Genomic DNA, 26,534 nt, shown 5'->3' with positions numbered 1-26,534 from the left:
AGTGATGGATGCCCGAGAGCAGGGAACATCCCTCATCTCCCAGCGTCAGAGCCGTGAAACAGGAGTGGGAGAGGGGACGTGCTGACACATCACTGAGAGCTGGGTACTGCGGTGCACAGCACCTCCAGGCTCGCTGGGAGGGCTGGCTCCAGTACAAGCACGCAGGGCTTGGAGGGACAGGGCGGGAGCTGACACAGCCCTGCTCTGCCTGCTTGCTCTGCTGGCCCAGGGCACACTTTCCTGCTCACAGGTGGACCAGACTTTCTGCGATGTGAAGAACTACGCAACAGTTTTGCAAGTGCTTTCCTGACGTCCCACTGGAGAGCTGAAAAGCTGGGACACAGCCTTGCAGGCAGGCACGTCCCTGCCTCCCACCACCGCCAGACAATCCAGGTGTTTCAGTGCACACACTATCCTTTTTTCAGAGGGCACCAACACTTTTTAAGCTGTTCTAAAGCAGAATGATGGGGTCTTACCAAAGCCTGCTGGGCACAAGTGGGGTACAATCAACCACTGACTTTCGACCCACCTCCCAGCTTGCACAAGTGCATTCCTTCTCCAGAAGCACAGAACAGCGTGGAGAGAACCAGTCTGCTTTTTCTCTGACTGATCCTCTGACTTGCCATTAGAAAGCAAAATGACCCAAAGAATGGCAAAATTATGCTGTCACAAACAAGGCAGTCACTTTGAAAATCAATATTACCCCAAGGTGTCATCGTGAGCTGACAGCTCTCCTCGGCCCGCAGCGCAGAGCTGTATTAATGCCGTTCCCAGCAATGTCCCCACTGCTGCCGTTACCCGAGAAAATCTCTGACACGGAATTCTACTTAAAGCAGAGCAAAGGATGGATTTTTCAGTTCGGTGACCAAACCGAAAATCATCAAGAGAGACGAGAAAAAGAGAGAAAAGGAATGTGCTACATAAAGCCTAAATGCTTTATGTAAGGCAAAAGCAAAATATTATCATTTTACTTTGGGGTGATTTAACAGTTACTGACTCCCACTCCTTTGTTTTCATTTGTTTGTTAAAAGCAGCCTTGGAGGAAAGGTTACTTTGGAACAGAACGGCGGGTTTGTGCCGAGCTGGCAGCATCCTGCTCACACTGCCTGTCCCTTCCCAACCGATGGCACTCGTTGAGCTGCACCCAAACTGGGTCAGGCTGTCCCACAGCTACGGAAATGCACTTCAGAGCCAATTTAAAAATGAACCCCAAAAGTGATCAGCTCCCAGCACATGGATGGCTTCAAGAGATGAAAGATCTGGGATGTCTGTATCTCCCAGAAGTTAGGGAAATGCATGCCCCTCGGAAGGTACATCTGTGCATGGACAGGTACAAGCTGCCTTGAGTACCTCTTCCATTTCTAGATTGCTCAGGGGGAACTCAAATAGCAGCGTACACAGCTGGTGCCACCGCGCCAGGGAACTGCAGGTAACGCAGGAGGTGGTGTGCAGCACTGGGAACCCATTAACCCCCACTCCTGGGAACGGGCACTCAGCTGCTGGGAAGGCAGTGGTGCTTTTTCCATCACCACTCAACGTGAGCAGACAGGGCAGCACCGGCGAGGGCTCCTTTGTGGCTGTTTTTCATGCGTGGCAGAGAAACGCTGGTCCCAAGCAGCTGTTGGCAGGAAAGCTCCTGCTGCATTTTTACAGGAGTTAAAGCGTTAGATCTGCCATGCTGTCCAGACATCAGGCAGGGGTAATTAGCTGCTGCCTAAATCCCTGCGTTGGGACCTGCGATCAGTGCACACTGCTGTCATCTCCTAAGGAGGAGGGCAGGGAAGGCCAAGCTCGTGGAACAAGCTCATTGAGTCATAACATCATTAAAGCTGGAAAAGATCACTAAGATCACCAAATCTAACCCCAACCCATCCCCACTGACCACATCCCTCGGTGCCACATCGATCCTGAATGCTGCACAGGTGTCTCTAACTGCCGAGGAAGCACGGCAGGAAAATGGCTCAAGTACAAGATGGCAAAAAAAGCAGCGGGTCCTCTTTGCTCCATCAAAGCAGGTGAATGGGGCAGAGAGGCCTCTGACCACCCCATGCCCTCACGCAGGCACCCCCTGGCCTCAGTTTTGGGCATCCACAGCTATGGGAAGCTGCACCACTGCAGGGTCTGTGCTGCTGTGCTGGGATTGTGTACCCACACACCACGGAGCTGCACAAAGGTCCTGCTGAAATTACACATTAGTCTCAAACCAAAAAACGGCCCAAAAGGGCCTTCTCTCCTCCTCCTGTGACCAAGGCAACAATCAGAGAACGTCTCCCATCTTGGACTCCTTATTAGTTTAATTAGATGATTTTCTGCATGATTTATCCTGAACACTGCAATTGTGCAATCAAATCGCAGATCAGTTGACATCTTCATTTTAAAAATTAGCGTTTAGCAGCTTTGTGAGCTCTAAAAGCTCTGGGGACATCTGTCAGCAGTGACCCCTACTGATAATGACAAACAGCCCCAGTCTGTGTCCCCACCTCCTGTCCTGCTGACAGCTGAAGGGACCTGGGAGAACACAAGAACCACCACGGGGCATTCCCACTCCGGGTCTGCCCACACTGTGGCCGTCCTGCTCACACGTCAGCCCTCCAACATCAGTGGATGTCACTGACCTGGCAGGAGGAGAACAGATCCCAGGGCTCAGCACGTCAGCCTTGTGGTTTTGCTAAGTGAGGTGGGAGCTGATGGTCAGTGCAATGGCTGCCCAGCATCCACCCAAGAAGCTCAGGAATCAGCGCAGCCTCCGTTCTAAATCTTCAGCTGCCTGAGATAATGATTGTAGCAATCTTTGCTAATTAGACTGTTCTATTCTGAAGGCCAGCAAGCTAAAGAGATGTGAATCACAGGAAGTTTTGTGAGGCAATAGTTGGGATAACAGCCAGCCTAACTCCTCCAAGCAGCCCACTGACAGTCCTCTAGTAATGTATCCCCTCCCACCTCTGCAGAACAAGGTCTTGGCCAGGAAGGACCAGGAAGGTCTCCAACCCACCAGGCAGACCCTCCACTCTCCATCAGTCCCCTGAGGAACCTTCTTCCCAGCCCTGATGGGAGCACCCTGCCAGCTCAGCTCTGCCTGTTCTGCAGCTGAAGCAACTTTCTGCAGCTTTCCTTCCTCCCCCGTGGATTGCTTTCCTAAAACCCCTGAGAAGCTGAGGTGTGAAGGTGCTGGTGGGGTTCCCTTGGCTGCAGACCTGCACATGGACTGACTCACAGTTCATATCTTGGGGTGAATCCTGCCTCCTACTCCCAGCAGATGGGGAAATGTGAAGGGCATGGCAGTTTTATGGGGCCTGAGGAAGCTCCCTACATGTGTGATAATGCCTGCACAATGCTCCAGCTGCTGTCTCTAGGCAGTCCTGCACATATACATATACACCCTTGCTGAAATAGTAACGGAAGGCAAACCCTCCCTCAAGAGGACAACACAGGTTTTCAGTGCCACGAAAGTCCTTGCTTCTCCTGGAGTTCATGCAGCACTTACAGTGTTGCTACAGGACACACCTGCAGCTCATCCCTTCAGTTCACCCACACCATCCTGTATGCCTGGTTTGGAAGAAACTTTAACACACCTCTCACTCTCCTGGTACCTGTGTTCAGCAGCGCTCAGCATCAGCCGCAGCCCTGATTCAAGTCCTGCCGTGTGACCCATGTCAGCAAGCTTCATTCACAACAGAACGGAGCCTGTGCTGCCCTGGAGCTGTGACCACGAGGCATGCTGTCCCACCTCCTGCTCTACAGATGAGTGGAGATGTGAGCTTTCCATCCATCGTGTTGCGGATGGGATCTGCAGATAACGCAGCTATCTCCGATTGCAGTCTGTGCTAACAGCCTATGGCTGGCTGGATGAATGCTGTCCCACTCCTGCCGGCTAATCCAGCCTGTAGCCACGTCTTTTCAATCACAAATACAACATAATCCTTAAATGAAGATAAAGAGCCCCTAACTGCTGGTAGGCCTACATACCTACCAGCAATGCTAGAGAGTTAGGAAGCAGCTAATCGCAGTTTCAGTGGGAAATGTAACACCCTCTGGGGTTTGCAGGTCCACAGGAGGTACCCACAGTACATGGGGGAATGGATTCTAATACAATACCAAGGGAAGAATAACGATGTGATTGCCAGCAAAGCCCCACCAACAGGAGAGGAAAAGCAAGGATGTGCACGGGACAAGAGTCTGTGACCAGCTGATAGCTGTCACAGCAAAGCCAGACCTTCCACCCGCGCCTCAGCCATGCCAGCCTTCCCAGCAGAGTGCTCTGGGAACTGCAGGACAAGCTGCTGATCCTCTTCGGGCCTCATTTCCTTTTTTATTTTAGCCACGTCATATTCTGCATACCCACAGCGACCAACTCCTGCCATTACCTGCGCTCTGCACCTGGCACGTCCCAGAATTCGTCCCCCAGTGTGGCTGTGTGGGACGAGGCAAGCACTGGCCTGCCATGCCAGCTCCTTCCTCGCCATGGCAATATCTCCTCCTGCCTCCCCTGCCTCTCTTCATTACCAAAATCCCCTAAAGACACCATTGAAGATGGAGAGCCATTGGAGAGGCAATTAGAAAGAAGTTAAAGTGAATTACATATGCAGGGTTTATTTTCTGTTTTCTGCTATAGCTGCTGCCAATTATTGTGCAATTAGGCTGCCTTCATTAGCAAATGAGATTAAAATTAACATCGTTAATTACTTGTTCTGTTAAACAGGGGAAAGCAGGCATTTAAAGGAAAGATGCAGAGAAGGTTGTTCTTGGAGCAGATGCAGTTTTGCTGTTTCTTCAAGGCTTGCATTGGGTGATTTGATTTCAGCTCCTACAGCACAGAACAGGAGCCTTTAAATGCAAGCCAGCAGCGCAGCGCCTTGCAGGAAGGCATTAAGTGCTGCTCAAGAAAAATCACCAGCACAAACTGCTAAACATCTTCTGATGGCCACAGTGATCAGCCACTGAGCTGCTGCTGCTAGGGACTGGAGGGAAACCTCTCTCCTGTTGCTGAGTGAGCACAAAGTGATGCCATCAAGTGAACCCACTCAGAGGGTCCTGGAATGGAAAGGATCACAGGAGGACACCCAGGCCAGGCTGCTGCCTCCATACGGAGCTGATGAGGCTGTGTCTTTTTTGTCTGCTGTCTGTCTCCCGATTCTTGGTGGCACAGATGCCCATCCTGAGATACTAGGTCTGGTGTTTTGCTTTGTTACTTTGCAAAGGCGTCTCTGTTTAATTCAGATCACAGTGCACTGCTCCCAGTGGCTATGGAAAATGCATCATTCCCACTGCTTTTGCATTGAGCTTTTTCACGTTTATGGGCTATTCCTGTTCCTCAGTCTTCCTTGGCAGATTGTGTCTGCTATTCTTCAGACAGTCCCCTGGAACTGGGCTTTCCTCTGTTGCTCTGCAACATTCTGGATGAGCTGTGCCCAAAACTGGACCCAGCCGAGGTGTGGGCAGAGCTGGGCAGAGCAGAGCAGAAGCACTCCTGCCTCTCCTGCAGGTGACACTTCTACCCAGACTCTCCTGTTTGTCATTTTTCTCAGCAGCTTGACATCACTGACTCTCAATTACCTATTGATCAAAAATGATCCCCTCTCTTTTCTGCAAGATTGCCACCCAGTCACCTCTGTACTCCTGCATCTTGCATGCAAACAGTTCATTATTCCTGTCTAGATGTAGAATCCAGTAGTTATCCCTATTAAATTGCATCCTATTTCTTCCAGACCATTTCTTCAATTTGTCAAAATCATTTTGAGAGAGATAGAGAGATTGCCAAGGTTCCCTGGAAAACATGGAGCGCAGTAAAACAGCCCTGAATTCCAGCCTGAACCTTGCCAAGCCGACTGCTTCCCTCGGTTTACGTCTGTCTCACTTCACTCTGCAACACCTGAAAGCAAAATGTGGCCCCTGTGAGGGACATTTTCACAAGCTAATACACAGGCTGCCTCTTCAAAGCGTGCAGATGTGCAAATCATGTACTGAGCTATGATTTCAGAACCACTGCCCCTGCTGCTCTCTCTGCATGCAAACATCAGCTGATGCTAAGTCCTCACTTGCTATTCTAACAACCTGAGAGCTGCAAGCAAAAGCGAGGACTCCAAAACTGGATGGAAGACTTCAGAAACAACTGCTTAAACTGACTAGTAAAATGCCAGCAGGGATCTGCTGAATGCTACCTGACAGCTTGCCTGCCAATCTTGTCTGCTGGTGCTTCTCCTAATGGGTTCCTCCTCCTGATGGGGAAGTAGTGCTGTTTCTTAGTCAGGGGAGACTTTCAGCGTGGATCATCTGTGAAATGTTTGCCTTGAACTTCCTTTGGATCCAGCACAGAGCAGTATCTGACTGAAAGGCAGTATTTAAGAATGGCAATGAACTTCATTAGCTGCGTGCTGACAGCTTCATGGACACCTTCAATAAGAAAAGCAATCGGGCTCTGAGCATTAGGATACCTTGTGCATAGCAACAAGCCAGCTGGCTCCGAAAACCGTTTCCTCAAGCAGACTTCATCAAAAAATGAAATGAGAAAATAAGTAGACATGACTAGGTGGGGAATTCTCCTGCCCTTGTGCTCCAAGAGGAGTACATCCAAATTAAAAGGCCTTTTCCGCCGCTAATGACTCAGTGAAGATGTGGGAGACAAGGGCCACGTTGTCAGCTTGTGCAAAGCAGTAACAGGGGATACAGGAGAACAGCATCAGCCTGCACTCTCTGGAGAGCACAGCCTGTCCCACCAGGAGCCCGGGGCAGCTGGGCTAAGCCACAACAGCCTGGGGCTCCCTGGGCCTGCCGTGAGCAGTGCAGGGCCATGGAAATGCTGCCTGGTTCAAAAGTCATCCTAGTGGGAAAATTCCTGCTAATGCCAAATCCCCCAGCACTGGGAATTCTGTGCTCCCCTCTCAGGTTTGGAAACTGGTTGGAGAAAAGCAGGACTGAGGCTGGCAGAGGAGGAGCGAAAGAATGAGTGCACAAGGACAGAACACACGGTGTGATGGAATCGGTGGGCTGAAGGGACCAAGGGAAGGCGTAAAAGTGTGCACAGGGAAAGAGAAGATTAATGTAAAGGTACGGGAGAGAAAGCAGAAACAAGTGATACAAAGCTTTCATGTCAGACTCCTCCACGAGGGCAGATTTATTGGCCTTCCTTCTCTGGAAAATTCATTCAGCATTTGTGCATCCCTCTTCTCCCTGGCAACGTGCTCCAGGAGCGAAACATAACTCATGCCCTTGTGTTCTTCTCCCTAAAGAGCCACAAAACAACACAGCATCCTGCACCCCAGTTCTGCTCTTTGCCTTTTGGGCAGGGACACCACGGATGGGTGCTGAGTGCACCCTGGAGCCAGGAGCCATTCCTTGAGGAGCTACGGGACAGGAGGCAGGAACTCTGCTCACAGCACAGGTCGGTGTGAGATCTGACCCATGGAGAGCAGCACTGATGTCAGCCTGGAAGGAGGAGGAGGCTCCAGGAGCAGGACGTGCTCTCTGCTTAGCTCGGATAATTTATCTATCACTCAAGCTAAAGGAAATTGAAGCAGGCTGTACCAACACTGCTTAGTTTGCTGATGAACTGGCTATGGGAAGAGATAAGAAATAAGGGCTGGAAACTTAAAGGAGGCCATGAGGACAACACAGAAGTGGAAACCAGCCGAAATAAAGTCAAATGAGTGTTTGTCAGCCGATAAGACTCAGAACGCTTCTTTCAGCAGCTGATAGCCAGAGGTATCAACAAGGTAGACAGATTAAATTCCTACAGGCATTAATTAAAAGAAAGTTGATGAGGAGAGAAATTAGGCCCAGACACTGAGCACAAATAACTGCTATTTTCCCTCTTTGGAGGATTTTTAGCTCCAAAGTGTTGTGAGGGAAGAAAGTTTGTGGATGTCAAGGTGTGAGATGCAGACGGGAGATGTGGGAACCCAGGAAAGGAGAAGGGCGACTGAAAATACACAATACTGAGGTGAATCCGTGGTGGTGAAACAGTACTGTAGAAAGATGAGAAGCTGATCTCTGTGGGCAGCCAGCAGAAGTGCAGAGGTAGAAAATGCAAGAAACCCCAAATACTTCCACAGCCAGGATATGAGAACCCCATGGCAAAAGGGAGCTCAGAAAGCATCGCTTGGTTCTCAGCTCCTCTGTGGGATGAGGCAGCTTTCTCCTGGAAGGCACAGCCCCATGGCACCTCCTGCAGCACACGCAGCTGGCACCCTGTGGCAGTCCCTGGAGGACACATCTCCAGGAAAAGATCACAGCTGCTCAGCTCAGCTCCTGAAATCACCACTTCTCTCCCTCTGTCGTTGTTTTTGTTTTTTTTTTTTCTCCTGTTTTGCCTTATTTACAATACTTTTCCCCCAACAGGTTGACAGAGCAGCGAATGCTTCATGGCAGGGAGGGATGGTACAGCAAAGACTTGTGTGATGCTCGAGTGCCTCGGCTTTGCAGCGGGAGCACGGAGCCCAGGAGCACATTATAATGCAGCTGCCATGTGCTACACATTAGGCACCAACTTGGAAGTTCACACGAGTGAAATGTCAGCTCGGAGGTTGATTTCATTCACCTGACATTCCTGTTAATAACAATGCCTAATTAGAAAGGCTTTTAAGCATCCGTTACATTAATTTAACGTGAAAATCTTATGGAGCTTTATCGGAATTTTTTTCCCCTATAAAATTAACCCTGCAGGCTTGTTACACATGTTTTCATTAGGGACTGTGAGCAGTGGGGATATTTGATGAATTAGAATCAGCCCCTTAGTCTTTGAGCTTAACTTTGCTTTGTACTCCAAGTTCTTTTATGTTGATCAAGCCCTGATTTGATTTTTTCCCCTCTATTAGTTTAATTTCTGCTACAGAGTCCTCACGCTGTGGTTGTGGGCTAGAAATCCAAACTCACAGCCACCAGTTTCCATGTGAGGTGGGCCACGAGCCCACGGCTCAGAGCCCTTCCCACCAGCTGGCGTCTCACTCTGCTCTCAGCCCAGCTCTGCTCCACGGAGCGCTCACCACTCACAGCTTTCCTTCGTGCTCCCAGCTGCCAGGCCTCCTATAAGGGAGCTGACAATCCATGACAGCACTGCCTCCGTGTTCTTTCCCCTTCATAGTGGGATAGATGCCATCGTAGCCAGAAGTGAGACTTCCACTGCCGAGAGACAAAGCGCTGCAGCAGGAGTTAAAACATCAGCCTCCTTTGCTGGGAAGGGAAGAACGGGGCTGTTAGAGATCACACAGCAGAGGAAGGGACCAGCAGTCCTAATGGGCTCCTCATCACAGACCTCTCACGCTCCTGCCACGGTCTCACAGTGCCGGTAATTACGCACGGCTTGGGCAGGTGCCTGTGGGACAACTCCAACACAAGTCCACTTTGAAAGCTCTGCTGTACCCTGAGAGCCCGGACCTTTGAAGAACAGCCTAGGTTATTTCTAGCACTGGGATTCATTAAACCACGTTTTCATGTTAAAGTTTGGACCTCCGTTGAACCTCACAGCTTGCTGGGACAATGAAAATGCTAGAATGATTTTAATGATGGATCCGCTCAGGGATTTGAAGGAGAAAAGTTGGAGGAACAGGAACAAATACTTGACTGGCATAAATCTATGGAATTGTTTGACATCCAGTGGAAATCTGACATGAAGCCGACTCTGCTGTCACACAGACCGTGCCACTGAAATTGAACCTAAATGGCAGAAGAATCGCATTGTCACAGTGATGGAAGAGAACACAGCCATCACTGTTCTCTGCCTGCCCACCGCAGGATGGTTTCCCTCCTAATGTTTTATTCTGCTGCTGCCGCAGATTCCCCAGACCTACAGACCCCACCTCTCCCCCCCGTAAACTACTCTATTGCCAGTGCAGCACATGTAAGAATACCTTCCTGGTAACCACTGAGATTTCTCCTCTTGTTCAGACTCTCCCTCGAGCCATGAACACGAATATTACCCATCCGTGGTATTTATTCCATTTCAATACGCAGGCACTTACCACGTCTCTCCTAGTTGTCACTTTGCCAAGCTGTACGTAATTAGATTTTTTAATCTTTTCTCATTAATCAAACCTTTGAACTCCTCCTACCCCAATTAATTGTGTTGCTCTTTCTCACACGTCCCCACTTTGTCAATACCCACCCCGTAACGAGGTGTGCAGAGCTGAGTGTCACGCTGTCTCACAGTGACCCCACCATCCTCTCTGCACGCGATGCCTCCAATCCCATGCAGTGCAGCACATCCCATCTCTTCCCCAACACAACCCCAGGCCCCCTCTGAGCACCTCCCAGCTCCAGACCTTCCATGGTTGTGCCAGAGGTGCTGCAGATCTCCTCCAGCCCAGTGCCCTGCTTGCTGCCCATCACCCAGCTCCGGGTATTAACTCAGAACTCTGCAGAAAAAGGATGTACAAGGATAGGAATGAAAGGCACGCAGAGATCTGCTAAGCACGTTTAGCTCCTCTGTTCACTATTGCACTGGCATTGCCTGAGAAACTAGTTCAGTTTGCTCCCTTCTGAGAATTAGTTTCTAGAAGCCTGTCCTGCCTAATTTCCTAGGCTTTCCAAAACTGTATACTTTGAAGAACTCCTCAGCTCCCCTCTCTGAAACCACCCTCTGCTACACAGCTTTTCCGTGATCCTTCCCCACTGCTCAATACTTGCTGCCTGTTCTAACCCCTCTCTTGCTGCTGTGGGGTAAAACCTGCCCAGCAGCTCTGCACAGGAGCAGGTTTGGGCCAAGGATCACCTTGCCTGATGTTTAGACTGAGGCAGGGATACCACCTTGTCACCTCCTACAGGGAGGCTTTCAGCACCTGCTGAAAAACTTCTGAACCACTGCTCTGCAGCTCTTCCAGTTGGCCTGACCAAGGCCAGTGGGACTGGAGCACCATCATGCCAGGGAAACAGGGGCTGCATGGAAAAGGAGCAGGGCTAGTAAGGAAAGTTTGCTGTTTGAGCTGCTTTGGAGTCTGGAGTTGGATAAAGAGCACTGAAAGTGGGGCTGGGCTGAGCTTCCATATTGCTTACATCCTTCTGATGGCACTGTCTCCCATCCCTGCTGTGGATGCTCTATGTTAGAGGCTGAATCTCACCACCTGAGCTGACAACGCTTTATCTCAGCAGCTCAGCCAACCAAGAGAACTCAACACAGGTGACAAAGGCAGAAATGTGCCTGCTAATTGCGTGCATGCTGCTTTTCCATGGCTTGGCAGGCCTGAAAAGCAAAGACTAAAAAAAGCTTGGACCTAAAAAAACCCTGACCTACAAATTGCCTAACATGTCTTCAGTCATTTTGGAAGGGGAGAAAGCCTATTTGTGCACATTCCCCAAAATCAGGGAAGAAAGGAGATACAGGGGCATGTCAGAGGCAAAAGATGCTGTGAGATGAGACAGTAGGAACAACCCAGAGGCTGAGCTTCTCCTATGGGACTCATTTAAATATCAGAGCTAAACTCCTGCACCTACCAGTTCCCCGCCTGTCAAACAGGGTGCTGATCCTGCCTTATTTCCCAGAAGCAGTGCAAGGATAAATCCACATAAGAAAGGAGGAGGCAGCAGAACCTCCCACTCACCAAGAGGTGGGAGGACATCCTTCCCCAGGGCTCCCAGAGCTCCGGCAGGGACTGCAAGGCTGGGGTGGAGAGAGACAAAAGGTGACTCACTGCTGGTGGAGGGGCTGAAGGTCAGCGGGGAGAGCCCCTGGGATCACGGACAGGGATTTGTGCAGAGAGAAGCTCAGTGCTGTGCGGGCAGCGTGGGTAATGATAGCACAGCTCCTGTGCTTGGCAGCCAGCACAGCAGCAGCCCCAGCCTGGTGTTGTGAGGCCCGTCTTCTCGCAGCAGGCAGCGAGGAGATTTACATCAGAATGTGCCTATGTTAACTTTGCTTCATTGACTCCTGACAAGATACGATATTTCTGATTAAACAGCTTCCCAGGAAGGAGCTGCTGCCGTGAAGCTCGCACTCCCTCTGACCCCATGCGATCTCATTAGTGGTCCCCTTCAACACCACCCAACGACATCCCAAATTCCTCTTCTCCTTGTTGCCCCCAGCGAGCTCACTGGGCAGCCCTGCAGAGCTGACCCTGAGCACTGCACTGTGGCACTGCTGCATCGCCCCGCTGCCTCCAGCCCCATCACTCCTGCGCTCTGCATTCTCTCCAGATGCATCCCTGGCTCAGTCCTTCTCCTCCTTCTTTCCTTATCAATCTTAGATCTGCCTTTTCAGTTTCTCCTTATCTCAAACCATCTGTCTCTTCTCTTTGTGCTTTTCCTTTTCCCTTCGGTGCTGACCAGCCCAGCACAGATAAATCTCTCCAGCCAAGGAGACCACGTCCTCCATATATATTTGTGCGACAGTCAGATGCTACAGCGACAAAGATCAAATCACCAGCCAGCTCGACGGAGAGATTCAATAAAAGCAAAGAGTTATATTGATAGGAACAAGGCAAATGGATAGTTTTGATTTTAGTAGATTATTGACTGCTCAATAGAGGCAAAAAAAGGCTTCCCAGCAGCACGGCTTAGACAGCAACTCTTCCTGATACAACATGGCCAAACTAAGGAGTGAAATATGAGACAGGGAGCACTTTGTGGCATGTCTGACATCCCATCATCTGTGTGAGGGATGGCCCTCCCTGCCGGAGGGACCGCGCAGCACACAGGAGGAAGGATGAGCTCTGCTCCAGCTCAGCCTGAAGCACAGTGCTGTCAGAGCCACAAACCTCCCCCGTTTGTGTGGGCATCAGGCAAAGCCTCCTTGGAAGCACCCCATCACGTGAGGGCAGCTGGTGTGACCAACCATGCAGGGTGCAGCTTCTGCTCCACCTGGCTCTACGTGCTGCGTGCCCAACACGTACCAGAGCTGGGGAACCGCTGCGCTCTGAGTGCATCCCGCTGCCCCTCAGCCGCTTAACGCCGCAACTGCAGAAGTAGGGACGTGCCCATGCTTCTGCAGGAATGTGGGTCAGGGCAAGAAATCATTTTTTGTTATGGCTCTTTACCACTGAAATCGCTCAGCGCAGCTAACTCTGCATTCCCTCCGTGATCACATTTGGCACACAGATTACTTCCTTATAATCCTGCTGTAAGAGAGGAACAAACTCAGACGCACAGCCCGGGCAGCGGGAAGGGCAGGGTTACCTGCACACACCTCTCTGGAGGGGGCTCACACACACAGGGAAAGCTGGGGCCTGCTGAGCACAGCCAGGAAACTGCAGGAAAGGCTTCAAATCTGTGCTATGTCTCCAACCAGAGCCGGGCACCTCAGCACAGCCTGGCAGGAGGATGCACGTTGACCTCCAGCAGCTCGCCCGGCCCTGAACGCAGGCAACCAGCAGAGAGGAGCGAGGATCAAATCGCTTCTCCCCCAGCAGCCACCAGGAGCTGCAGCATTTAGGGAGTATTAAGTAAACAGAAATGACAAGGGGTTGCTAAAGCATCTCTCTGAGAGCCTGAGACACTGCAGACAGGGTCAAAAGCAACGCGGAGCCATCTAGCACATCAAACAGGATTAATTGAAGCACCAGCAGGCTGAAAAGCTGGGGAGTGAATATAGGGTGTGAGGGATTTTCACTGCCCTCTGCTTAATTTTGGCCAATTAGCACTCATCCAAGGAACGGGGAACCCTAAGTGCTAAATAACAAGAGTGTGAGCTCAGTGAGGACAAGCAGGAACAGAGAGACACTTTGAGCAGCATCTATGTCAATAACAGAAGGGGAAAAGCACCGTGAAATCATTTCTTCTGCATTATGGGAAAGGGAGAAAATCTTTCATACAAACACACTAATGGGCTACGCGGGGATCTGAAGGAGGATTGCTGAGGTATTAGAGCAAGTTGCATTAGGGGAAAAAAAGAGCAAGAGAAAAAACAGGGTTTTCAAGGAGATTTCCTCCAAATCGATTAAGTGAGAAGTATGAAGGGGCAGCATTCCACAGGGAGGGACCTGTAATTGGCCCACGCATCCCAACAGAGAAAAGCACTCAGAAGGTGTGCAGGAAAGCAGGCACGTGGCTGGCGTGCTCCCTTCGCTCAGCGGCCAGAAGGGCCCTCAGAGAGGAAAGTTTCTCTGGTGTTAATCCTCTGCACAAACCTACGAAGCCTCCCTTATCGCTCTATAAATCACAGCTACTGCAGTGCCCGTAAAGCAGCAGCAGTGCCCTGGCAGTGCGTGCAGGGTGGGATCAGATATGGGTACCGCCGTTCCCGTGTGCTGTGTTCCCTTTCCTGTCATCTCTAGCTAAACTCTTTGGGATGGAAACTGTTGTTAGGTTCAAGATGTTGCACAGCAGCAGGGCTCGAGTCCAAACAGCGAGGTGCATTCATAGCACGATGGCAAAACGCAGCACATGAGCTCTCTGTGGACAAGTGGAATGCAGGGACGTGGGCAGGATGAACACAGGAACAGAGGGAAACGGACTGCACGCGAGGCTTCTGCAAAGCACCAGATGGAAGCTGTCACTCAAACGCTGTGTGCTTCCCTTGCACCAAGTCGTGTCTGATTTCTACCCTCAGAAAAAGCAAAGCAAACAGATGAGGAAGCTGCACCGAGGGTAAGCACTGTCCGGACAAGATTATAATCATGGGCATAAAGCAGCAGGGAAAGAATTTCCATTTCTCACTCGCTGATCGTCAACACAACACTTGGACAAGTGCAGAACAGACCAGGAGTCAGCTCCCACTGCCCTCTGTCCCGTGCCAGTGCAGCAGCAGGGTCCCACAGCAATACAGCAGCAGGTCTGCAGGGATCCCCATCTGCGTGCGCTCAGCACATTGCTGCCCAGCAGCGAGGTGTCAGCAGAGGAATGTCAGGATTAGGGCTTCATTTTGGCAGCTCTGGCTCTAAATCCCCCAGGACTGGCTGTGGAAGAAGTGCTATGTTGACGTGCACTGCTGCTGGTTGTGCTCTCCGCCAGGTATTCACAACACAGGTGACAAAAGGTTCGTAAATGATGGACGGGTGTTCCGATGGATGACTAATCAATGCTTACAGATTCCTGCAAAGCCCAAACAGTCAATAGGTTGCTTATAATATTTCATAATACCTTCTCCTAACATGCTTATAATCACTTGTAAAATTACACTTCCCATGTCTTTAATGCCTATTAATCATTTATTAATCTTTTATAAGCCACTTGCAAATGAAAGCATAATATAAACCGTGACATCCTTTTCCTTCTGCCATCCGCAATCCCCACTTGCTGGGGGCTTAGGGAAGAATCAGTCAAGAAAAGACATGACTTGAGCCCAAAACGGAGCTTTTGCCACAGTGCTGGGTGGGGGTCATCCCCCCCCTTTGTTAGGATTTCAGGTGCGAATGGGGACGGCGAGGCAGCGGGCAGCTTAGAGGTTCAGATGATGCCAAGGAGTTGCTCAGAAAAAATGAAATAGTCACGCACACAAAAGCATCAGAAAGAAAATCCTCACAGAAAGAAGAAGAAGGAATTAACTTCAGGACTTAAGATGAGGAAAGGGAAAATATGGGACCTGTAGGGATTGAAGCAAATGGACGACAGGTAGGTAAAAATAATAATAACCCCAAATCACCCCAGGTAATCATAATGAAATCAAAAGATGCTCCGACACAAAACAAGGGAAAGATAAAGAGCTGATGGCACAGCAGTCCCGCATTTCTCCCCTCTGATAGGAGCACTTTAAAGAAACACACGTGCCTTCTCCAGATCTCACCAGGTCTGAACTTCTGCAGTGTCACTGCTGCCCAGGCACACAGCTGCAGGCTGCTGCTCACTTCTCTTTTCCATTCCTGCCACCTTCAGCAATTGGCAGCTCCATGCTGTGCCCAACCAGAACTGCTGGGCAGCTCAAAGCAGCTGGGAGAGGTAACGAGGCCGCAGGAAAGGCAGGACAGAAAAAGCAGCTGTGGGCAGGGAAAGGTATTGAACCTGGCTTCACATGGCTCCCCATGCACAGGTTTTCCAGGGTCTCACAATACGGTTGAGGTCCTGAGGTCCCAAGACTTCCTGCTCTCCAACAGGACACTAATTTAGGTCTTTCTCTTCTGCCCACTGCCATCAAACAAACAGGACTTTCTCTTCAGCCCTCTCAAATTCATTTGAAGAGCAGTAGGCTCTAAAAATGTGCATCTTAGGGTGTGCCACGCAGATACAAATACACCGAGCTGATTTAAAGCCCTCCTTCCTCCGGGTGAAGCCTCCAGCCCTTCCACTCCCTTAGGCCAACGCTCTCCAAGCACTGCAAGTGGCACCAAATCCTGTTACTTCCTGCAGAGCAGCACAGAGGGTTTGTTAATCCTGTGTTGTCATGTGTCCCTCCTTCCAGATGCAGAAGATGCCCTAACTGACTTGCATTAATCTCACCCCCTCGTCTCGTGCTCTCCTCCCTTCTGTGCCCCCGGATGGTTTGGGTTGGCTGTGTCTCCCCTGGAGGCATCTGTCTGCAGCAGCACGTCGTGTCAGCAGGGATAGGAATCTGAGCGAGTCGAAATTAAAATAAAAATAAAAATAATAAAACACAATCCCCCTGATCAGTATGCCTGTCATTTTAGCAGCATTAAAGGCATTAAAATGGGATCTGCGCACCAACTTAATTAAATGAGCCAATTGAAAGTTCTTGCCAAGTATTAGTTTAAGGAAGAAAATACACTTATTTTGGAGCTTACGCAGATTGAATTTGTAGTGCCTTGTGGGGAACACGGAGCATTCTGTTGGAAGACTCACAGTTTGGAAATTTATTGCGGCGATCTGAATTTTGTTTCATTACCAGTGTCAAGCGCAATCACGGACAGAAGCAGTCTCTTGGCTGGTTCCCAGGTTACAATATCCATTCCAAACTGATCTGTTCTTTAAAAGTACTGCTGCAACGTTCTGACCGTCAGCACCCAGTGGCAGATGACTCGTATTTGCCCACCGAAGAGGCATTCCAAGTCCCAGAATTACGTATTAAACCTGAGAAGGCGTTTTGTGCCGGGTATCACCGTCTGATCTCAGCTCTCACTCTGGGGATGCGGGCCCAGCTGCGATGTGAGTACTGAAATGGAGCGCCTGGAACACGCAGCAAAGCCCATAATTTATTCTGGCCTTTTCTTATCCGCGTAACGCTGCAATCAAGAATTAGTTGAATAGCAGAATAACTGATTCAAAGCTATTTCTGTAAATCAAACCGCCAATTTCTGCCCGCTGCCCATCCCGCCCCGCGATGCATCGCCTCCCTGGCAGCTGCTGGACCAGGCGGCACAGGTTGCCCCGAGAGGTGCTGTGCTTTGCAGGAGGCTGGCAAGCAAACCTCCGGGAGATCAGTGCTTTGAGTTGGAATGAGCACGGTGCTGTAACCAAATGAAGCCTCTCTGCCACTGTGTTTTCTCACTCTGATGCAGAATGAAACTAGTTATTATTTTCCAGTGATAGATTTTGAGATCTGGGTGTGTTTTCTTACACAGGAAATTTAACAAGCCTTTAAATGCAGAAGTTGTTCCAAATTGATAAGTAGAAATGTTTCACTTCATGAGTATCAGATAATTTCATTTATTTTTTTTTTCCTGATGTTTCATTTCTACTTTGCTCTGAAAAGAATAATTTGGGGTTTTCAGCATGGATCAACCATCTTCCTGTAGTCCTCACCACACGAATGCAGCTGATGGTATTTTTCTGGACACTTTCTTAAAATTTTGTTTTAGTTTTTAGGAGATTTCAGTATTTTGACAAAATTTCACAACTGGAGGCTGGTAGATTCAAATTAAGGGCAAAAAAATCTGTGGTGTGTTTTCCTCGTGAGGTCCTTCATTGTAGCAGCTTGCAATTTTCACCTGAAGCAAATTTTGAATGAATATTTCACTGATCTCTCTGATATCCTGAGAGGGAAGCAAGCAGGGTGATCTCTGTTTTAGGCACAAGTCCACATCAATCCAGGGCAGGCTCGGGCCGGCTGTCAGGGAACGGTTGTGCACCGGAGGAGGATGCTCCTGGGGCACGGAGCAGCTCCCCAGGGCGGTGGGCACAGCCCCGAGCTGCCAGAGCTGAGGGAGCATCCGTGGGACTCTGTGACACGTGGCCTAACGCTGGGTGCTGCTGTGCGGAGCCAGGAGCTGGGCTGGGTGATTCCTGTGGGTCCTTGCAACTCAGGATATCCTGTAACTCTATGATTCTATGAGAAATGGCTCAGCTCCACAGAGTGATGCTCACTGGGGCACAATGTTGAGGGTGATTTCCAGCACCAGTTTAAGCAGATCCATGCTGCCTGCACTCCCCTGAAGGTGCAGGGACAGCCAGCCTTGCCCAGGGGTCACAAGCACCTTCTCAGGCACAGAAAATCACAGCTGGTGATCATTCGTAAGGAATGATCATCACACACTTTGGTCCTGCCTGCCCTGCTCTCCTAGCATCGTTTCCAGCCTCTGTGTATCTTTGCTGATTCAAATTGGACACCCAGAGGTTACAGAGCTCTGCTGCTCCTAATTAATCACCTCCTGAGCTGACTCGTCCCTGCTGCTCCGGAGATCATTTAACGAGTATGGCTCACTTAGCCAATATGCAGCACAGCACCAGTAGAGCAGCTGTCCAAACACCTCCTCTGAGCACACCTCAGGTGTAGCAATCAGGGAACTGCCTACCTGAATTGTTCAGAACACTTCATTTGATTCTCTCCAAGAGTAAAATACATTAGGAACATCCCAAAGTACATCAGGAAGATCCCAACATAAAGTCAAGCTGCCACAAAGCTCATTGAGACATAACCAGATTCCATCAGCACTTGGCCGTTTGCCCAAGAAACCAAGATGTGCCAGGAAATAGCATTATATGAGATTCTTTAACTTGCAGATGAAGTTGAGTTGCTTTTCAGCAACGTTCTCTATGAATGAGATACTAATCTCCAAACTGCCAGAGAGACCCACACCCTTTTGGTTGAATACCAGACTCTGCACACTGCTGTCCAGACACTACAGAAGATGTTTCCTTGTCACTTGTCCTTGAAACTCTGAGTCGTCCCTCCATAAAATCTCCAGTGCCGTCCCCAGCTTGATTTTCTGGTGTGCCCATGGCCATTCATTCCTCCAGCTCAGCAACAACGCCCTGGGGGTGTGTTTATTTTTCCACGTGATGAAACTCTATCCCAGCTCAAACCCCTACAGCCATCCCCACCACCCCCACCTCAGTGAGAGACAGTGAAGAACCAAGAGGGTTATTTTCAATCTGAGGTGGTTCTGGCTTCATTCACTCTCAGCTCTCTGTGAAACATTGGCTGTATGGTACTGCCTTGACATGACAGCGTGCTCACCAAAAGCTCAAGCTGGGCTTTAGCCTCCTCCTCTTGCTCTCCTCTCCCCTTTTCCTTCTGGCCCTAGACTTCTGTCCTCCTCCTCTATTGCTAATTTCTTATTCTTCAGATGTTCATGCTTATATTTCCCTTCCCATGAGCATTTTATTTCCATTCACTACAATCACAAAGAAATCATTTGCTTGCCTTTAACGATGCACAGTTCCCATTCCCCCAGTGCAGCTCTGCCCAGGCTCTCATCTCATTTGCGCTTAAACAGAGGAGCTGGGCCCACATTGCCTCATCCTCCCCTGAGCACCTGCTCAAAAAACAGAGGCAGCAAAGAAAACTCGACTCAAAGGGATGACACCAAGGCCAGGAGCTGCCCCATTGGCCCCACTTGTGGAAGCCAGGGGAAATGAAGCAGTCAGCCAGGCAGGGCTGGTGCTGGGATGCGTGCAGCAGGCACAAAACTGGCTCTGCCAGGGGCCAGGGCTCAGTGTGAGGGCTGTGCTGTCCCGCTGGCATCCCGCTGCTCACCACGGCTTACACATCACTGCCAGCTGAGCAGCTCTCTACTTCTCTCACTCGTTGTCTTAAGGTGATCTGCCAGGTGCACAGACACACCACCATGCTGCAGGGCTCAGTCAAAAAGGAAACATACAGGCACTGCAGCTGTCGTATCTCCCTGTTCTCGCCTCTTCAGCCATCCATCTCTTCTCATGAGGGCAGGATAAACACAGACTTCTACAGGCTAAAGGCTGCCCTGCTCCAGTCTCCTTGGAAGTCACAAAAGTGCCTGTCCTCACTATGGAGAGTGACTGTCCTCCTCTTAAGTGGGTGTCCACAGTGGGAGCCATGAATCAGACCCTTTTCTCTCTGCAGGGAGTGTGAGGAGCTGGATCAGAGGGAGATGGTGAGGGCAAGTGTCTGAGGCTTTCTGTGGTGTAGCCCGTGCTCCAGCCTTACCCGTTTCCATCTCTACTTCCCCATGTGCTGCCATCTGCCTGACAAAAGGCAACTGGATGCTGTTTTGGAAGAGAAAGTCTAAAACCAGTGGTGTAAAAGGCATTGCTCAATGCAGCCTTTGAGCTCTGCACAGTTCTGGGAGGCGTTCAGGGTCACTCCAGGGAATACCTGAAGACCCTCCCCGGCCTTCTGGCACCAGGAGCAGGGCAGTGGCATTGCAGAGAAGCTCTTCCGGACAAGCACCACCTAAATTACCTCTTATGATAGAGAAGGCCTGTGCAACTGCTCTAGAAAAAGCTGCTTTAGCAAAAGAGCAATGTGGAAAGTTGCACAAAAACATGGGTATCCTCTATACTGCTTTATCTGCTAGATAATACACCAACGGGGCTGACCCAGCTCCAGCCATGCCAGAAGAGTCCCGTGTGTCCTCGAAATCTAACCAGTTTGGTCCTGCATTACCAGGACAGCCAATAAGGAAATGACACACAGGATCAAGAATTAGAGAAGGAAGGTTATGCAAAAGAAACCCAGGCTAAGCACATTAAGACTGCGTATTTGTGTCCTTCCTCTCTGATCTTCACCTCTCTCTCAATCCTTTCTTCTTTGCTCCTCTTTTCCCTGCCTAAACCTCATCAGAGGCAAATCCTCACACTGCCAGGAGGGGAGTTATCTTTACTCCATTGTCTCCTGATCCCTCTGGGGAAAAGGCAACTTCAAGGCAAGTCTGAAACCAGGCACAGCTCCCTTGATCCCACTTCCACCATCTGGGTTAGTCCTCCAACCAGCTCAGCATATTTCTTTTTACTACTTACTGCTGTTAAATGGTTTCTCTGCTTACCACGGGTGAGTGAACACCAACTGCTCGTTCCAGACCCAAAGAAAACGTGCAGAGAAACCTTAAGATTGTGTACTGACCTTTCAGACAATATGCATGCCGGTAAATACCAGGCAGCCTCTCGAATATTAAACAAGCCACAGCCAGCCCTGCATTTCCTATTACCCCAAAGTCCTTCAAACTGCATCTTCAGTTCAGCCCAGCATGTGTAATGACCTGCCTTATCTCACACTCTGCTCTGGAACTCGGGGGGCTGCCCGGCTCTGATGCAGTGACTTTCTGAGCAGACTCCCCCATATGCCATGGTACGACCATTCCTAGCCAGGCCTGCTCTTTCTGCAGTAGGATCACTGCAGCCAGGGAATGGGTTGACATCCACAAATGAACAAATCTGTTTAGAGTAGAACTAACACGCTTGTAAAAAGTCTAGGCTTTTTCTCCCAACTGTGCATGCTGATTTCTACACTTTGTGCAATCAGCTGGATGGGAAAACAGAAAAAAGCAGAAATAATAATAATCTCTGTTTCCAAAAGCAGGATGCCTTGGACTGATGAGGAACGGACAGAACCACAATTATGTAGGCTATGGCTCTCCTGAGAGCCAGCTCATTCCTACAGTGGCTGGATGTCAACTCAGAGTGAGCATCCCACTGCTGGTCCCTCTCTGCCCTGTCCGTGTGCAGCAAGGAATGCATAAAGAGATACAACCTGCAGGAACAGCCTTGGGTCTGGGACACACAACGTGCTCCTGAGGAAAACAAAAGCAAACAGCAACTCCCAGCGCCTGGTGCAGCTCTCAGCCAGAAATCTCCACTTGCCAATTAGATTTCCTCCGCCAATTTGTATGGGGAAAGACGAAGAGGAAATGCCAGATGCTGCTGGGCACGCAGAACAGACTCGATGCGTGTGTTTAAAGCACTAATAACTCCCTTCCTGCTGAAAGAGGGAAAAGACTTTCTCTTAATCCTTTCTTGCATCAGTAATCAGAGAGAGGAGCAGATGGTGCCAGAAGTACAGTAATATGCCCATTAAAATAACCTCAGTTGCTGATGAGTTAGCACCAGAGCCCATGCAGCAAACACCTTTATGAGAGCCCAGCTCCAGCAGAAAGCAGCGGCTCACACCATCAGACAGGGGAAATAAGAACTTGCTAGCAATGACCTAGTTAAATTTCACCAATAACACCAGAGCTCTCACGCATAAACTCCTGGCTAGCAGATGTGCTCGGCAGGATTTGTCCTCCAGGTGCATCTTATCAAGGTGCATGTCCCAGTCTCCCCTCACCAACACCAGCCTGCGGTCTGGTGACACTTCGGTGCCCAGACGGGCTGTGAGGCTCCCAGCTGAGCTGTGAGCATCCCCAGCACTGCTGCTGGTTATTCCAGAGTCCATTCGTTCCTACAGAGGAACAAGCAGATGGAGAAGATGCCTTCCAATGAGAAATTTGTCTTCTACTCTTCTCAGCATAAGGTCTGCGTATAGGCAACCTTCTTTTAATCATATACAAGTCATGTCTTTAATTTCATAGTTTATTTGCAAGTTTTTGTCCTGCTGCATCTGCCCAGGAATGCTGTTCTTCTATATGGGTCATCTGAGCACCTTCCTGCCGTTTTCTGCGGCATTCATAAAGAAAAGCACAAGTGTCAGCCACCACCACACAGCTGGTATTTTAACCTTGCAGGGCCAAACCTGTCACCTGGTGCTGGACACCCAGTAACACTGCTTAAACCACACCCCTGATCTCAGCTGTGATGGACACCAAGAACCAGCAGCTGTACGGTCTGCTATTCAAGTTCTCATTTACAGCCCAAGAGTTGCCATCTCCTAAAGCAGTACTTGGAAAGCAGCGTCCTACAGTCCAGTAACAGCATGCTCTCTTCTTTTTCCTTCTCTGACCTCATAAATCTTCCTGGCAAGATTTCCATCCAAATAGATGTGCTCCTACAAACATTTATGCCAAGTCACACTCATGTCAGGCAGTGTTTTTCAACAGAGAAGCACTGCATCCAAAACAACGCATCAGCTCCAGCTCTGTGCCTCTAGAAAGGTGAACGTTTCTTTATCATTAATTAACTCTTTATATGACATGACATTCATTTCATTATCTCACTGAATGTCACTGTCCAATTAGCTCATCCCCAAGGAACGGGACCTAATTAACCAAGATAAGTAAACTGAACTCTACCAACCTTCTTCCCTTGCAAATAAGTTGCCAGTGTGTAAGTGCTCAGCAACAACCACCTCATTAAAGCTTGAATAAAGATTCCTTCTCCTTTTCTTGGCTTTATTTTTAAAGACATTTCTAACCCTTCTTTTTCCATTTTGCTTGCCACAACATCTCAAAACTCCGTAGGTTCAGAAAATGCTTCCTTCCAGCATCAGCTGTATGGAAGCAGTCATAAATAATGATACCTCTCCTTCTGTGGCTAATGGACACTGATTAGCACTTGAGGCAGTGGAAGCTTTCCACTGGCTGAAGAATAAGGAGTGCTGGCCCAAAGTCGTGCTTATAATGCAGGTGATGCCCCACTCACTCACTGGATAGACTCACAACGACTTCACTTCCCAGATCAGCTGAATTCAGCTGCCAAGGAGCAAGCAGGAGGATTCCTTTCAGCTCACGGTCTGCCCCCCAAGAGCCTGAAGTGGTTGAGCACGTTAAAAATTTGACAACATGCCTCCTTTTTCTCATTATGTCTTTCCTGTTTGCATTTTTCAGCTTTTTCAGCAGCAAAGGACCCCCTCTGCCCCCACTGAACAACAGATCAGGAGCAGAGCCATGTCCCACGCATGCTGTCAGGAACAACACTGGAGCCCACCCTGGCATCTCCACCCATGCAACTACAAAGGATGGAGGGAAGATGAATAGCTCTCCCCAGGTTGATGCAATGCACAGGCCTTCACTTGCAAACAGGTTATTTTCTTTGATTTTTTTTTCCACAGGTAGCATGCTAGGGGCTATATTTTACACGGTACCTGATTTGAAACACAGAGATGAAGGTTCGTGAGATGAAAGGGAAGCATTAATCTCGCTTGTTCCCTCTGCATCACAATAAATTTCATCCCCTGATTGCTTTTGCTCTTGGCTAGAGGTCAGCATTTTCAGGGAGGAAGCTTCCCAAAGATGATGCTGTACTGGAGCACTAACACATCACTGCCCATAACCACGTCCTGCCCAGCAGTGCCTGGGCTTTTTTCTGCCAGCACAGCAACTTTTGGGTGACATCCCAGCAGATCTTCCACAACTCCAGGCTGCAGATCCCAAATTTCCCATCATTACAACTGGCTTTGCAGGGAATGGTAGCGCCGAGCAGCACAGATCTGGCATGGCCACATCCCCGTGCCCACAGCAGACAGAGGGCACAGCCCATGAGTGCTGCAGTGTAGCAGTGACTAATTGGGATGTGAACCCTGCATCTGGGAAGAGGAGCAAAGGGAGGCGGTGCCCATTCCCCTCCAGTTCCATTTGTAAACTGTTATTCTGTTGTATTTTTACCCCTGGTGGGAAGCACAGAGCCGTCCGTGATGATAAAAGGAATGTGCATAATGGCTGTCAGCATCACTGGGAAGGTAGGGTCAGTGTGATCAGATCTCTACATATGTTATTTCCTTGTTCTTCAGCTTAATGGGGCGTTCCACTTTATTATTGTATTTTTTTTTTTTAATTTTATAAGACATGTTTCATTAAATCTGAATTATGGCAATTCGGGGAAAGAAATTAGCCATTAAAATTACAATGAAAACATCTTATAAAAAGAGCTGTCAACTGCCATTTCTGCTCTGCTGGGTGAGGGAATAAGGAGAGAGAAACAGCATCTTGGAGCGGGAACAGTGCCTGCCAAAGAGGGATCTGCCTGCCAGGGCTCTGAGCAGGAGCTGGTGCTGGGGGGAGCAGACTGAGAGTTTTCCATTTAAAGGTCTATTTCAGGTCTTTTAAAAGAATGAGGAGAAAAGAGGATCGCTGCCCTGCATTCACGTTTGGTCTCAGCTCCTTCTGAGCAGCTGGGTAGCAGAAAGGAGCGGGCACCTTTTGGGTTTCCCTCCTGCAAGGCCCTAGCAAGGATACTGAAGCACAGGTGATGTGTGCTGGAACCAGCCCTGCCATGGTGCTCTCTGGGAGGGAGGAAGGGCTGTGCTGGACAACAGGCACGGGCCTGGGCTGATCAGGAACCAGGAGCAAGGAGTGCCTCAAGAGCCTCGTTTAGGAAGGTTGTGCATTTTCCTTTGAAACTGATTGTACTACTTGTGGTCACAGTCAGCTTGCAGTACCAAGCCCAGGCTCAGGTGTCCCCGTGCACTGCTTTGTCCCTTCTGCAGCAAAGGTATTCTCAGAGGACGAAAGAGATTTGTTAGAAATAAAAGTGGAAAGAAAAATAAAAGCTCTTAAGCTCACTCATTTATGGTCACACGGGCTCAAAAGCTCAGATCTGTTCTCCAGTTCAACTGCTGCACGATTCCTAAACCCTCTGAGTAAAACAGTGCAGCATCTCCCTGTGCTTTTCAGCAATGCAGCAAAGGTATTGGCTGGAGAAAAAAAATCTGCAAGGGAATAAAGGTCAGTTCTGCTGAAATGAAATAGATTTTGAGACTGCATGTCAATTAGACACACACAAAAGAAACTGATAAAGTTAATCCACTAAACTGGAAAGCGGTGATAAAACAGCCCTGCAGGATATATAGAAAAGAAGGTGGGGAAGGGGTGGTAAACAGAAAGGGAAGTGAGGAAAAGAATAAAAGAAGGTGCAGAAGAAGAAACGGCGACTAAAAGAAGAGACAGGGATAACTGTGATAGTCATTCCTGGAAAGATAAAAGCAAATGAAATGAGATCCAAATGCAAAGCAGAACCTCAATGATCCACAGCATGCAGCTCTGCTGTGCCAAACCAGCCTCCAGCAGCTGTCAGGCCAATGCCACTGTGAGCCTGGGGTCCCAGCTTCAGCGATCCAGTGCTCTGACAGGCTGCCCAGGGCAGAAACAGGCAGATCCAGTGCTTCAGGCAGTGCTTCCACCCATGGATCCATGCAATGAGCCGTAGGACACATTCAACAGCAGTTCCTGCAGAGTTCAAGGAAGGCTGAACCTCAAAGAGGCTGCTGAGGACACCAGAAAACTTAGTTCTAATGGAGATGTCTGCACCGGAACCTGGAAATCTGCCTCTGCCTTTTCTGCTGGTGCCTCCCTCTGACACATGGCTAACGCTTGTTTGAGCACCTCAGTCACCTTGTCTTCCAGTTCTTTGGATCTTTTAAGTGAAGATGACACACTTAGGCTCTAGGAGCACTTAGTCCTTGAAAGTCTGTTTCAGAATGGTAACTGCCTTTGTCCATCTGATCACCAACAAGCAATAAAATTCAGCAGCAGTTTACCTGCACTGGAGAAATACACTTGTAAAAGTGCCATTACAATTTACTGGATGTTTTTACTTCCTTCTGTGGGTGAGGAAGAGTGGAAATGGTTCTGCATAACGTACACACAGCGGACGTGGGGCGTGACAGGAGGGCTCTGCCCTGTGTGGGGAGACGTGCCTTGCACAGCATTGCTCCA

The sequence above is a fragment of the Meleagris gallopavo genome, chromosome 21 (assembly GCF_000146605.3).
Source record: "Meleagris gallopavo isolate NT-WF06-2002-E0010 breed Aviagen turkey brand Nicholas breeding stock chromosome 21, Turkey_5.1, whole genome shotgun sequence".
NCBI classification, from domain to species: Eukaryota; Metazoa; Chordata; class Aves; order Galliformes; family Phasianidae; genus Meleagris; species Meleagris gallopavo.
The sequence above is the reverse complement of the archived record's forward strand: the minus strand, read 5'-3'. Positions refer to the sequence as shown.